At 37.4% G+C, this 13,060-nt stretch overlaps 1 long non-coding RNA gene across 1 annotated transcript; it reads left to right on the top strand.

Annotated features, from left to right (window-relative positions):
* Nucleotides 1–10,298: 10,298 nt before the first annotated feature.
* On the top strand, nt 10,299–11,886 carry LOC138708612 (uncharacterized). The gene is made up of 2 exons (XR_011334719.1): nt 10,299–10,462; nt 11,055–11,886. It is a non-coding gene; the product is annotated as an uncharacterized lncRNA (long non-coding RNA).
* Nucleotides 11,887–13,060: the final 1,174 nt, after the last annotated feature.

Genomic DNA, 13,060 nt, shown 5'->3' with positions numbered 1-13,060 from the left:
TTACAATCGTCAGCTGTCTTAATTTCGTTTGCATAAATCAGTTAAACTGGAGTGGAAAAACCTAGTATTTCGTCAAATACGTGCTAGGAACTTAATCTAAACTAATGTACGCTAAATTTAAAACACTTGAGCTATTCCTAGAAGGAATGCTTAAAAGAATAACCTAAGCAAAATTGTCATGTAATATGACAAGAAGTCCTAGCAAATATACTGAAAAAAATGTTAATATTCCTAGGTTCTTTTAAATGCGACCTGCAAGATTGCTTATAAAATGAACGAATATGATTCGGATGATTTTATTAAATTGTTTTCTCAGTCTCTACACGTTGCAAAACTATTTACTATACCATAAGATATAGAATGAAAGTAGGCCCTATCTGTAGTAAACAACCTTTACCTCCAAGCTTGTAACGTGGGTGAAACATGACAAAACACGCTTTCAGTTTTTTTGTTACAGTAAAGTAGAGTCGGGCAAACAGCCTCTTACTCCCGCTCGTCTCGTAGGCGAGACTGGGTGGCCGATAACGCCAGTTCCGAGAATCGTATTCTCGAGATTGGCACTCTCGGGAACGAGGAATACCGGGTCCCGGCCTGTTATCGCACGGCCGACTTATCGTTACGAAATGCGCACACTGACTGCCGGCTTAATTGCCGCTCATCACTGAAATTCGTGACTCTTTCTGAAAAATATTAATGTTCATGAAGTAATTTAAGAAGGCACAGCAGTGTGGTATGCAATAATACAGCACATTATGATTGTCGACATTCTTACAGAAGTCACACTATTTTAATGAACTACTTATTGCCTTTCTGGAGAAGCAAAATAATGCAGCACTTTCAGCCGTTACCTAATCCTAAGCTAGTCTAAAACAATGACAAGTTATGGTTGGAGCTATGATATACTTTCTCGCTATCAGCATTTCGTTGACATTGCATATTTAATCATTCGATAGTGTTTTGTATACGCTATAGTAATGGATAACACACAACTGTATTATTATATTGCGCGTTCACATCTGGATGTTTCGTTGTTATGCAACGGCATCTTCATCAGCATGGGTAATTAGTGTGCTGTGTAAGGACGAAATAAAATAATACTTATTTATATTATTATAAAGGACCAAAGACTCTGACAAAAGATATTTTTGTTTCCCAACTGATAAAATGCCGCATGTGAAATGGAAACGCTTTTGCAAGAGGAAGGACAGAATTACGAAACAGAGTAGATCCTTTCACAAATTGATCATAATTGCTTACAAATGCATTTTAAGAAACCTGGAGGTTCATTGCCGCTCTCACATAAGCCCGCCATCGGTCTCTATCCTGAGTAAGATTAATTCAGTCTCTACCATCATATCCATTTTTATATTATCTTCCCATCTACGTCTCTGCCTCTCCAAACGTCCTTTCCCTCCGGCCATCCAACTAACACTCTATATCCATTTCTGGATTCGCCCATACATGCTAGATGTTCTGCCCATTTCAAATCTCTGAATTTAATATTCCTAATTATGTCAGGTGATAGTACAATGCGTGCAGTTCTGCGTTGTGCAACTTCCTCCATTCTCCATCCCTCTTAGCCCCAAATATCTTCCTAAGAATCTTATTCTCGAACACCCTTAACCTCTGTTCCTCAAAGTGAGAGTCCAAATTTCACAACCATACAGAACAACCGGTAATGTAACTGTTTTATAAATTCTAACTTTCAAGTTTTTTGAGAGAAGGCTGGGTGACAAAAGCTTCTCAACCGAATAATAACAGGCATTTCCCCTCATATTTATTCTGCGTTTCCTCCTGAGTGTCATTTATATTTGCTTTATCATAACAACAGAGAATAAAAGAGGGTTGTTATTATTATTATTATTATTATTATTATTATTATTATTATTATTATGAAATTAGTTACTTTACGACGCTTTATCAACTGCTATAGCTATCTAGCGTCTGAATGAGATGATAATGCCAGCGAAATGAGTCCAGGGTCCAGCGCCGAAAGTTACCCAGCATTTGCTCTCAATGGGTTGAGGCGAGAAACCTCAGCCAGGTAAAGGCTGGTTCACAATAAACCGGGAACGGAAACGACAACGAGAAATAATCTATACTAATAATAAATCTGTAAGCGAAATTTTTCTGGTAATTTTCGCTTTTCCAAAAATAATTGGTGTTAACATATATAATTAATTAATCATCCTGAAACCGAAAATCGCTTTTTTGAAATTTTTGTTTGTATGTCTGTCTGTCTGTCTGTCTGTCTGGATGTTTGTTACCTTTTCACGCGATAATAGCTGAACGGATTTCGATGAAAATTGGAACATAAATTAAGTTCGTTGTAACTTAGATTTTAGGCTATATGGCATTCAAAATACTTTATTTAAAAGGGGGGGTTATAAGGGGGCCTGAATTAAATAAACCGAAATATCTCGCTTATTATTGATTTTTGTGAAAAATGTTACATAACAAAAATTTCTTTAAAAACGATTTCCGATAAGTTTTATTGCAGGCAAAATTTTGATAGGACTGATATTTAAGTTTGTCTGTCTGTCTGGATGTTTATTACCTTTTCAGGCGATAATGGCTGAACGGATTTCAGTGAAAATTGGAATATAAATTAAGTTCGTTGTAACTTAGATTTTAGGCTATGTAGCATTCAAAATACTTTATTTAAAAGGGCGGTTGTAAGGGGGCCTGAATTAAATAAACCAAAATATCTCGCTTATTATTGATTTTTGTGAAAAATGTTACATAACAGAAGGTTCTTCAAAAATGATTGTCGATAAGTTTTATTCCAGGCAAAATTTTGATAGGTCTGATATTTAAGGATATAAAAGAGTTTTAAAATAACAATACAATACATTTTCACCGCCGCCTCAGATTATAGCGTCGTTGTTCCGTAACTGCTATGTGCAAACTATTAAATTTTTTAGTAGGAAGAAAAACAAATTTATTCGTTCTATGGCAGTAGTGCATAGGAGATCGTGAATTCTTACATCTTTACACAATCAACTCTATTAATTTGGAGTGATTTATTAAAGGATGCATTCAAGACTAATTTAGAAAAATGTTAAACGAGTTTTATTTGCACCAAATGAGTGGTCTCTGGACCAAAATGATAGCATTTTAATTATTTAAATACAATTTAAATTAAGTAACATATTAAACGATTTATTCTTCTATCAAACACGAATGTTCCCTGGACCCAATGTTCTATTTTAATTATGTAATTACTTTATATTTATTTCTAATAAGTGCAGCGGAGCGCACGGGTACAACTAGTGTTAAAATAAATGTATTTAAATGTGAACATTCACAATTAACGAGAAGATTGCCGGAGCCCGGAAACGGGAACGTGAAAGTTAATTGTGAATGCTCACATTTAAATGTATTTATTTTAACAATATTTCCGTTATCGTTGTCGTTTCCGTTCTCGGTTTATTGTGAACCAGTCTTAACTTATCCCAACCAAGATTCGAACCGGAAGCCGATCGTTTTACAGTCAGGTGTGCCAACCGTTACTCTACAGCGATTATTATTATTATTATTATTATTATTATAAATATTATTATTATTATTAATATTATTATTATTATTAGTATCATCATTATATCATTATTATTATTAGTATTACTGTTATCATCATCATTATCGTAATCATTAGGATGATTAAGATTATGATTATCAGGATTATTATGATGGTTATTATTTATTACTGTCTTGTAAGTTATCATTAGGTACAAGTATTAGAAATCTGATTAATTCTTAATTTGTTATTCTCGTTCCTATAACATAGGATAATTATTGTAAATCATATAGGCCTATATAATTTTATATTGTAACATGGCTAGAATACAATAATGATTGTTCTGTAACAATAATTTATAACGTGCACACCAATAGAAAGTGTAGTTTTCTATAGTATAGGCTGGTTCACAATAAACCGGGAACGGAAACGAGAACGGAAATAATGTTAAAATAAATGTACAGTATTTAAATGTGAGCATTCAGAATAGTTAATTCTGAATGCTTACCTTTAAATACATTTCTTTTAAAAATAATTCCGTTCTAGTTCTCGTTGCCGTTTCCGTTCTCGGTTTATTGTGAACCAGCTTTTAATATTTTCATGTTTCATATCATTGTGTTACAAACAATTTTTTTTATTTAGTTGCTATAAAAGATAGCCTAATTACTATAAAGTGTAAACCATCTTGGACTATATAGCCTCATTTTCAACTACCTTTATTAAAATACCAATTAATACTATCCGTAAAATAACGAGTTTTCATGCTTTGAAGGGTTCCGTACAAATTTTACGGAACAAACGTTTGAGTCATGAGTCCTGCGCTAACAGGTTAACTCGCCGTTATTCGAGAACCGGTAAAAATTTTGAGTGGCCATCACTTTTAAAAGTAATTCCCATCCTTTCTCAACATTTCTCTCGCTTTGACCCCCAATCTAACGTGAAAAACAAAAACGTTTTCAGCCTACAAAGGTGAAGTTGCAAATGTCTATTCTGAACACATCAATCTCCATCGAAGTTAATATTTTTTTCTCACTTTTCAAAAAATATTTTCAGTTCGATTTTTTTCCTATGTTTTCCTTAGACATTGAGCTATCAATCCAAAAAATTACAGCGCGATTGATCAAGTATTATAGGAGCTACGACATGATATATATTTAAAGAACCGGGAAATGTATAAGCCAATGCTTCCTATAGGAGCGCGGCCCGAGCGATATCGCTTGCTTATCAGTACTACAGTCCCGTCTAGACCTCCGAGACTGTCGGGAGTGATCTAGTATCGGTAATCTCGGGACCAAGAGAATCTCGTGCTCTCTATCAATGAGTCATTTGGCTACATTCGGTACCCGCGCACTAAGCGAGACTGTGGAGATTACGCAACCGAGAACGGGCGATAATATGAGGCAGTCTGCCCGACTCTACAGTAAAGTATAATTATTATCCAAATGTGAACGTGAGGCCAACAGCCGGCTGGTCTGTCTGAGCCTTTCAAGGGCTGTGGCACCACAGATAATTATTAGTGTATAATTGAGCACCCACGTACAATAATGGGGTAAGTAGTTACGAAATATATTCATACTTATCCTATTATTTGCACGTGGGTGCTCAATTATGTTCTTTCATGTCCTTCCAGTCAAAATACTAACAACAATACGACCTACCCCAGAGTTTTGCATTATTTTGGATGCGAGTGTCGAAATACAATTTTAATATTTGATTGCTATTACTAGGTTTGAAACGGAATTGTAGCGGTTTTATCCGTATTTAGTTTAACTTTATTACTAGTGTACCATTTATTTGATTAATCGTTTGTCTTCGAAATAGGCCTACTTCTTATAAGCTACAGCTCATCGTCTTCTTGTATAAGCAGTAAGGACAGAAGGAGCAGAAATAAAGGATGCCGGTGACGAAATACAGTTTTAATATTATATTGCTATTTGTTTTTCACTGGGTCTGAAACGGAATTGTATTGGTTTTTATCCGTATTGTGAATTTTATTAGTTACAACAATGTAATTTATTCGTCACAACAATAATTCCTTTCTACAATTCACCTTAAACGCTCTCGTCAACAATTGGATCTTCACTCAACACAGTATTCGTTATAGCACTCCACCGACGACAATGACAATTTACTTGGACTATTACGCACAACAATGAACTGTTAATCTTAACTAGTATTTACAAAGCACTATTTACAAATCAGAACTACCAGTTCTCAGTTCACAGTTCTTCTATCTCAGTCACTCGAGTTCACAGTATCTCGAACCACAGACCTTCAGAGACAGTTCACTGTACTCGAACTCGGGTCCCTCCAACTGCGGTCCACTGCACTCGAACTCAGGTCCCTCCAACTGCGGTCCACTGCACTCGAACTCAGGCCTTCGGATGCTGACGCAGATGCGGACGCACACTCGAGTCGAACTCCGGCTGGCTTGCTTGCTCTGGCTTTCTCACTGACTGAATAACTGAAAACTCTGAAGACTCTGTCTAGTTCGCTGGCGCCTGCTCTTTTATAGCAAAATCATAGTTGCGAGAACCTTCTACAGGTGTGTAGAGAATTATCTCAATATCTCTACATCGACAGACGTCTGGAATAATCGGGAAGGTCGTTCCACATCCACTGCGTAGCAGCTGCGCGCGCAGACTCGTCGCGTGACGTAATACACCCTCTCTCCCTTCTCTCCGCTGCGCGACGTCACTCAATGTTCCGTGGAGCCCGTGCGATCTGCTTTCTTGCGGGACGCTGGTCGTGAGTTCGATTCTCACGTCGCTGTCACATTGCCCCCTCCTTAGGGCTGCTCGTCCCGGGCAGTCCCTTGGTAGGCTGCTAATCGGTCCAGATGCACCACCATCATCTTCCCTCGAGGTTGTCGCTGGATCCGGTACACCACGTCGTTGATCCGGGTCACCACGCGGTATGGTCCATCCCAGGCACGCTGCAGCTTTGGTGATTTCCCTTTGGTCCTGGTAGGTCGATACAGCCACACCAGGTCGCCCTCCTGGAATCCTGCAGAGTTGGCTAATCTGTCGTAGCGCACCTTCATCCTGTCGCTGGCCATCTTGAGGTGCTCTCTGGCCAGTTGGTGAATTCCATTCAACTTCTCGGTGAGTTCTGCCACATAGTCAGTCGCTGGCTGGTCGGCGCTGGGTGGCGTGCCAAACAGCAGATCACAGGGCAGGCGCAGCTCTCTCCCGAAGACCATGTTTGCCGGTGTCATCCCTGTTGTATCGTGGACCGAAGCTCTGTAGGCCAAGAGGAACAGTGGGACTCTGGCATCCCAGTCTCGTTGATGGTTGGACACCACCTTCCGCAGATGCTCTTCCAAGGTTTTGATGTAGCGTTCCACCATACCATCGGACTGTGGGTGGAGGGGAGTGGTCCTGGTTTTATGCACCCCCAGACGCTCGAACAATTCTCCCATCATCTCACTCGTCTTATCCAGCAACTCGCTCGTCTGCTCTTGACGACGCTCGAGATCGCGGATTTTGCCGTCGAAATTGTCTACATCCTGTCTCAACTCGGCTACTGTCTCGTTTATAGTTGTAAAATTCTGGTTTAATTTATCCAAATCGGCCTTAAGTTCGTCTTTCACGATGGCCACAATTCCATCTACGTGGGCCGAAACACTTTCGATTTGTGTAGTGACGTCATCTTTCACTCCGCTTATGTCGCCTTTCACTTCACTTATGTCACTTTTCATCTCCGTTTTCACTTCACTTATATCGTTCTTGACCTCACTGATGTGCTTGTTCATGTCGTTCATGTCGTCTTTCATTTCTGCTTTTACGTCACTTATGTCCTTTTTCATTTCAGCTTTCATTTCCGCGATGGCTTGCAGGATCTGCTGTAGGTTCTCCATTGTCGATAATGTCCCGATTCTGACACCAGTGTGAATTTTATTAGTTACAACAATGTAATTTATTCGTCACAACAATAATTCCTTTCTACAATTCACCTTAAACGCTCTCGTCAACAATTGGATCTTCACTCAACACAGTATTCGTTATAGCACTCCACCGACGACAATGACAATTTACTTGGACTATTACGCACAACAATGAACTGTTAATCTTAACTAGTATTTACAAAGCACTATTTACAAATCAGAACTACCAGTTCTCAGTTCACAGTTCTTCTATCTCAGTCACTCGAGTTCACAGTATCTCGAACCACAGACCTTCAGAGACAGTTCACTGTACTCGAACTCGGGTCCCTCCAACTGCGGTCCACTGCACTCGAACTCAGGTCCCTCCAACTGCGGTCCACTGCACTCGAACTCAGGCCTTCGGATGCTGACGCAGATGCGGACGCACACTCGAGTCGAACTCCGGCTGGCTTGCTTGCTCTGGCTTTCTCACTGACTGAATAACTGAAAACTCTGAAGACTCTGTCTAGTTCGCTGGCGCCTGCTCTTTTATAGCAAAATCATAGTTGCGAGAACCTTCTACAGGTGTGTAGAGAATTATCTCAATATCTCTACATCGACAGACGTCTGGAATAATCGGGAAGGTCGTTCCACATCCACTGCGTAGCAGCTGCGCGCGCAGACTCGTCGCGTGACGTAATACACCCTCTCTCCCTTCTCTCCGCTGCGCGACATCACTCAATGTTCCGTGGAGCCCGTGCGATCTGCTTTCTTGCGGGACGCTGGTCGTGAGTTCGATTCTCACGTCGCTGTCACAGTATTTAGTTTAAGTACATTACCAGTGAACCATTTATTTTGTTTATGCCGGGCGTTGTTACACATTTATGCATGAAAAAAAAAATGCTGCTAATTAACAAAACTATGGACATAACTTCATAAAATTTACATGAAATATGATATATCAGTTGTCTTTTTCCTTTTGACATTGCAGTTATATGCAGCACACACAACAGGCATGTTTTTTTCTTCGTTTTTTTGTACTTCTTACCTCCGTTATACAACATTGTAAGCAGACGAATTTTTACAAAGGTGGGCGCTTAGCTCAGATCTGCCGTGTTTCGCGGTGGCACCGCAAAGAGCGCTGTACAGGACAACATAGCCACTCTATAGTCTTCTCTTTCTAACTCGTTGGTTTCTATCCCATAGCAGATGTTCAACTAGCGCATGCGCATGAGATGGTACAGGAACCGTACATGAACTGATCCATGAACCGCTTGTTGGAACCAACGAGTTAGAAAGAGAAAGATATAGAGTGGTCATTGCGCCGCCATGTTTGAAGAAAATTGAACGACCGTCGGTAATGAACTTATGCGCCCAAAACAAAGTGGGCGTGGTGATAACTGACATTAGAATCGTCAGCTGTCTTAATTTCGTTTGCATAAATCAGTTAAACTGAAGTGGAAAAACCTAGTATTTCGTCAAATACGTGCTAGGAACTTAATCTAAACTTATGTACGCTAAATTTAAAACACTTGAGCTATTCCTAGAAGGAATGCTTAAAAGATTAACCTAAGCAAAATTGTCATGTAGTATGACAAGTTGTCCTAGCAAATATACTGAAGAAAATGTTAATATTCCTAGGTTCTTTTAAATGCGACCTGCAAGATTGCCTATAAAATGAACGAGTATGATTCGGATGATTTTATTAAATTACAGTCTCTACACGTTGCAAAACTATTTCCTGTACCATAAGATATAGAATGAAAGTAGGCCCTGTCTGTAGTAAACAACCTTTACCTCCAAGCTTGTAACGTGGGTGAAACATGACAAAACACGCTTTCAGTTTTTTTGTTACAGTAAAGTATAATTATTATCTAAATGTGAACGTGAGGCCAACAGCCGGCTAGTCTATCTGGGCCTTTCAAGGGCTGTGGCACCACATATAATTATTAGTGTATAATTGAGCACCCACGTACAATAATGGGGTAAGTAGTTACGAAATATATTCATACTTACCCCATTATTGCACATGGGTGCTCAATTATGTTCTTTCATGTCCTTCCAGTCAAAAAACCAACAACAATACGACCTACCCCAGAGTTTTGCGTTATTTTGGATGCGAGTGTTGAAATACAATTTTAATATTTGATTGCTATTACTAGGTTTGAAACGGAATTGTAGCTGTTTTATCCGTATTTAGTTTAACTTTATTACTAGTGAACCATTTATTTGATTAATCGTTTGTCCTCGAAATAGGCCGTCTTCTTGTATAAGCAGTAAGGACAGAAGGAGCAGAAATAAAGGATGCTGGTGTCGAAATACAGTTTTAATATTGTATTGCTATTTGTTTTTCACTGGGTCTGAAACGGAATTGTATTGGTTTTATCTGCATTTAGTTTAAGTACATTACCAGTGAACCATTTATTTTGTTTAAGCCGGGAGTTGTTACACATTTATGCATGAAAAAAAAAATGCTGCTAATTAACAAAACTATGGACTTAACTTCATAAAATTTACATGAAATATGATATATCAGTTGTCTTTTTCCTTTTGACATTGCAGTTATATGCAGCACACACAACAGACATGTTTTTTCTTCGTTTTTTTGGGCCTCTTACCTCCGTTATACAACATTGTAAGCAGACGAATTTTTACAAAGGTGGGCGCTTAGCTCAGATCTGCCGTGTTTCGCGGTGGCACCGCAAAGAGCGCTGTACAGGACAACATAGCCACTCTATAGTCTTCTCTTTCTAACTCGTTGGTTGGAACCGTTGCTTACGAGATTATACAAGCTGGCGCATAGCACGATCGAGAGTAGGTCTCTGTGAGTCATGACAATTTCTGCCGCTAGGTTCGCCTCTCTGCCCTATGAAATGGTGAATAGTACCATTACAAAGCATTGTGCATCGTGAAAATAGTTCGATTAATTGTGCATTACTCATTGAGTACGAATATTACAAATATGCCAAGCATATTACAGTGTTATTTGAAGTTTGTTCAGCTAAGTTATATTCAAAAATTGTCTGTGTTTTGCTATGTGAAGAACTCTGTACCAACAGGTCGTATCTTTATAGGTTAAGGTAAATGTCAAAGTTCTCTCATATAACAAGCAATGCTATGTTAAAAGTGGCGAATTGCATTTTCCGACTCTCGAATGATGTGACCCGAAATGTAAAATAATTTCATGCATTGTTTCACTTACCAAGCATTACTGATACAGGCCTAATGAAAATGTGAACGACATGATGTAAACATTGAAGATAATGTTGTTACTGTTTTCCCTTTCTCTTTTAGAAAATACCGACAAAAGTAATGAATTATCTTCATGCTGTACTTATTAGGTAATTAATGTGTATTTGTCTGTATTTTAGACCTGTGTATTGTTACGTAATTATCAGTGAATTAGGTTAGAGAACTTAACAAGGTTAGTATGAGATTAGGTAATGCACCTCAAACTGGTAACTAATAATGGCTGCTGCGAAATAGGCTGAGGTGGTTATCGTGTGAATCAAATTATATCTAGAATATCTAGTTTTATTATATACGGATACGTAAAGTTTTTTTTTTTTTGTTTTAGCATGTGTTTGTAATTTTGTGAGGTTATGTCTAGCCTAATTTATTTTTATTCTTGTATCATTACCAATACATTAATTTATTTCATATTCATTTCAGGTGTTACGGAGGTGTTACATCTATGGTGGCAACTCTACTTATGTTAGGATATGAAGTAACAGTATATATTCAATTTCATCATTTGCTAAAAATTAAAGAAAACTGTATATCTTCGACTCATTCCATCGTCATTTCTTCTTATGTATGTGAACCACGTTCATTCTAAAAGTGCTACATTAAATGAACACTATAGACAACGTGATGGAACAATTTAGAAGTTACTGTTAAAGTGCTCAACATTTTCAAGTGGTGCTATACCCATTGTTTCAAAATGTACATACATATTTTTATATTTCTATAAGAGGTGTCATAAATTATTTCAGCATTTTTGTAAATTCTTCAAAATTAATTCTTCTAATTAATACCATAAAGTAATGAAATAATTAGGCCTAGCCTAGGCCTAAGTTGTATGTGATTTTATACTGCCAGTATTGATGTTGATCTTGGTACATTAATCCAATTTCACAGTGTTGTCTTTTGTATTGTGGTTCATAACAATTATAACAGTATGTACGTGGAAATGTTTTTAAAATAATAAATTCTAGCTCATGATTTTAAGTGGTCGTTTCAATGGGAGGTTATATTGGAAAGATGATCACAAATGGATAATTTACTGCAAGATACAAGAACTGAATATAAGTGAGTGTTCCGTTGAAAGTGAAAGTGAAAATTTCGTTTTACAAGAGCTAAGTAGGCGTAATATTTATTTTAGAAATTATTTGAAAGCTACAGAATATGAAGAATAGACCTGTAACCATAGAAATCAACTGCGAATGGTGAGTGGCCAGGTTTCATTAATAATTGAAAGGAAGTAAAAATTATTTTCTTCTTATCATCCTGTTTTCAATATTTAAATTTAAGCACCTTTCTCTTCCTTGTTATTTCGTGAGAGATTACTTCATACTATCACATAAGCTAATTTTTTTCTGTACAGATAATAAAAATTACATACATAAGTAGACTACTTGAATATTGACGATACAAACTTCATATACATACCTCACCAGGTATATTCAAGAAGACATCTAATGTACTGTAACCAGCACATGATTAAAATACTGATCAGATGTCCAACAGTTTCTTATTGCACTCTTCACTTCAAAAGTTTGGCACATAGTTAATGAAAATCTTGATCAGGAAATCATTCATAAAAAAGTTAAATGTACACGTTTAAAACTTTCCTATAACATAGGGCATCCTCATTGTTACTTTTAAGTTTTAGGAATGTACGCTTATAACTGTATCACAATCTGAAATAATCATAATATTTATAACACGATAGTAGATAGTCAGTGGCTTCACAAGTTTTCCCAAAAGAAAGTGGGACATTTCCTCATCTTTACATGTGTTGCACTTCAGTTCTTGCGAAAATCTTGGCTTCAGAAAAGAATACTACAGCGTGTACTATTACTATGCTCAATAGATTAATCAGTAGGCCTATAGAAATGTTTACACCACTGCAAGAAAAAATCGCGTAATAATTATACTTCTCAATTATTGTGCCGTTCGTATTTTTTTTTAAAGAGAGGGAAAAGTTACGCCTTCTTGCAAATGCTTAATTATGAATTCAAGGAAATAAAAGATAATGCAGTACCTTAATTAGTTGCAATATCTTATTTAATAACAATATTAATAATATTAGGTGAAAAGGGTAGGCTATAGTGCGTATATGTAAGATGTCTAGTTAATTTATTTCCGGAAATGTTTGGTGTATGAACTGAAGTACAGAGCAGACAGTCCCTCAGTTTATATGTAATATGTTTTAATATCAAGAATGACAGCCTTTTATTGTAATATAATTGAGGAGTAGAAGTTTGCAAATTACGTCTATTGTCCATAAAATATTGTACGAAGCACTTAATAAGCAATGGTGAGTCCTTTAAATGCCCCAAATGTCAATGTCTTTTAAGTGTTCTGCTATGAATATATAGGGCAGAACAGCGCTCCGAGCGGCGGAATTGGCATTACGAGGGAACCACTTCAGACTCGTTTTTCAAGCCCTATGC

Source organism: Periplaneta americana, chromosome 11, assembly GCF_040183065.1.
Source record: "Periplaneta americana isolate PAMFEO1 chromosome 11, P.americana_PAMFEO1_priV1, whole genome shotgun sequence".
NCBI classification, from domain to species: Eukaryota; Metazoa; Arthropoda; class Insecta; order Blattodea; family Blattidae; genus Periplaneta; species Periplaneta americana.
This window is presented reverse-complemented; position numbering and strand designations above follow the sequence as displayed.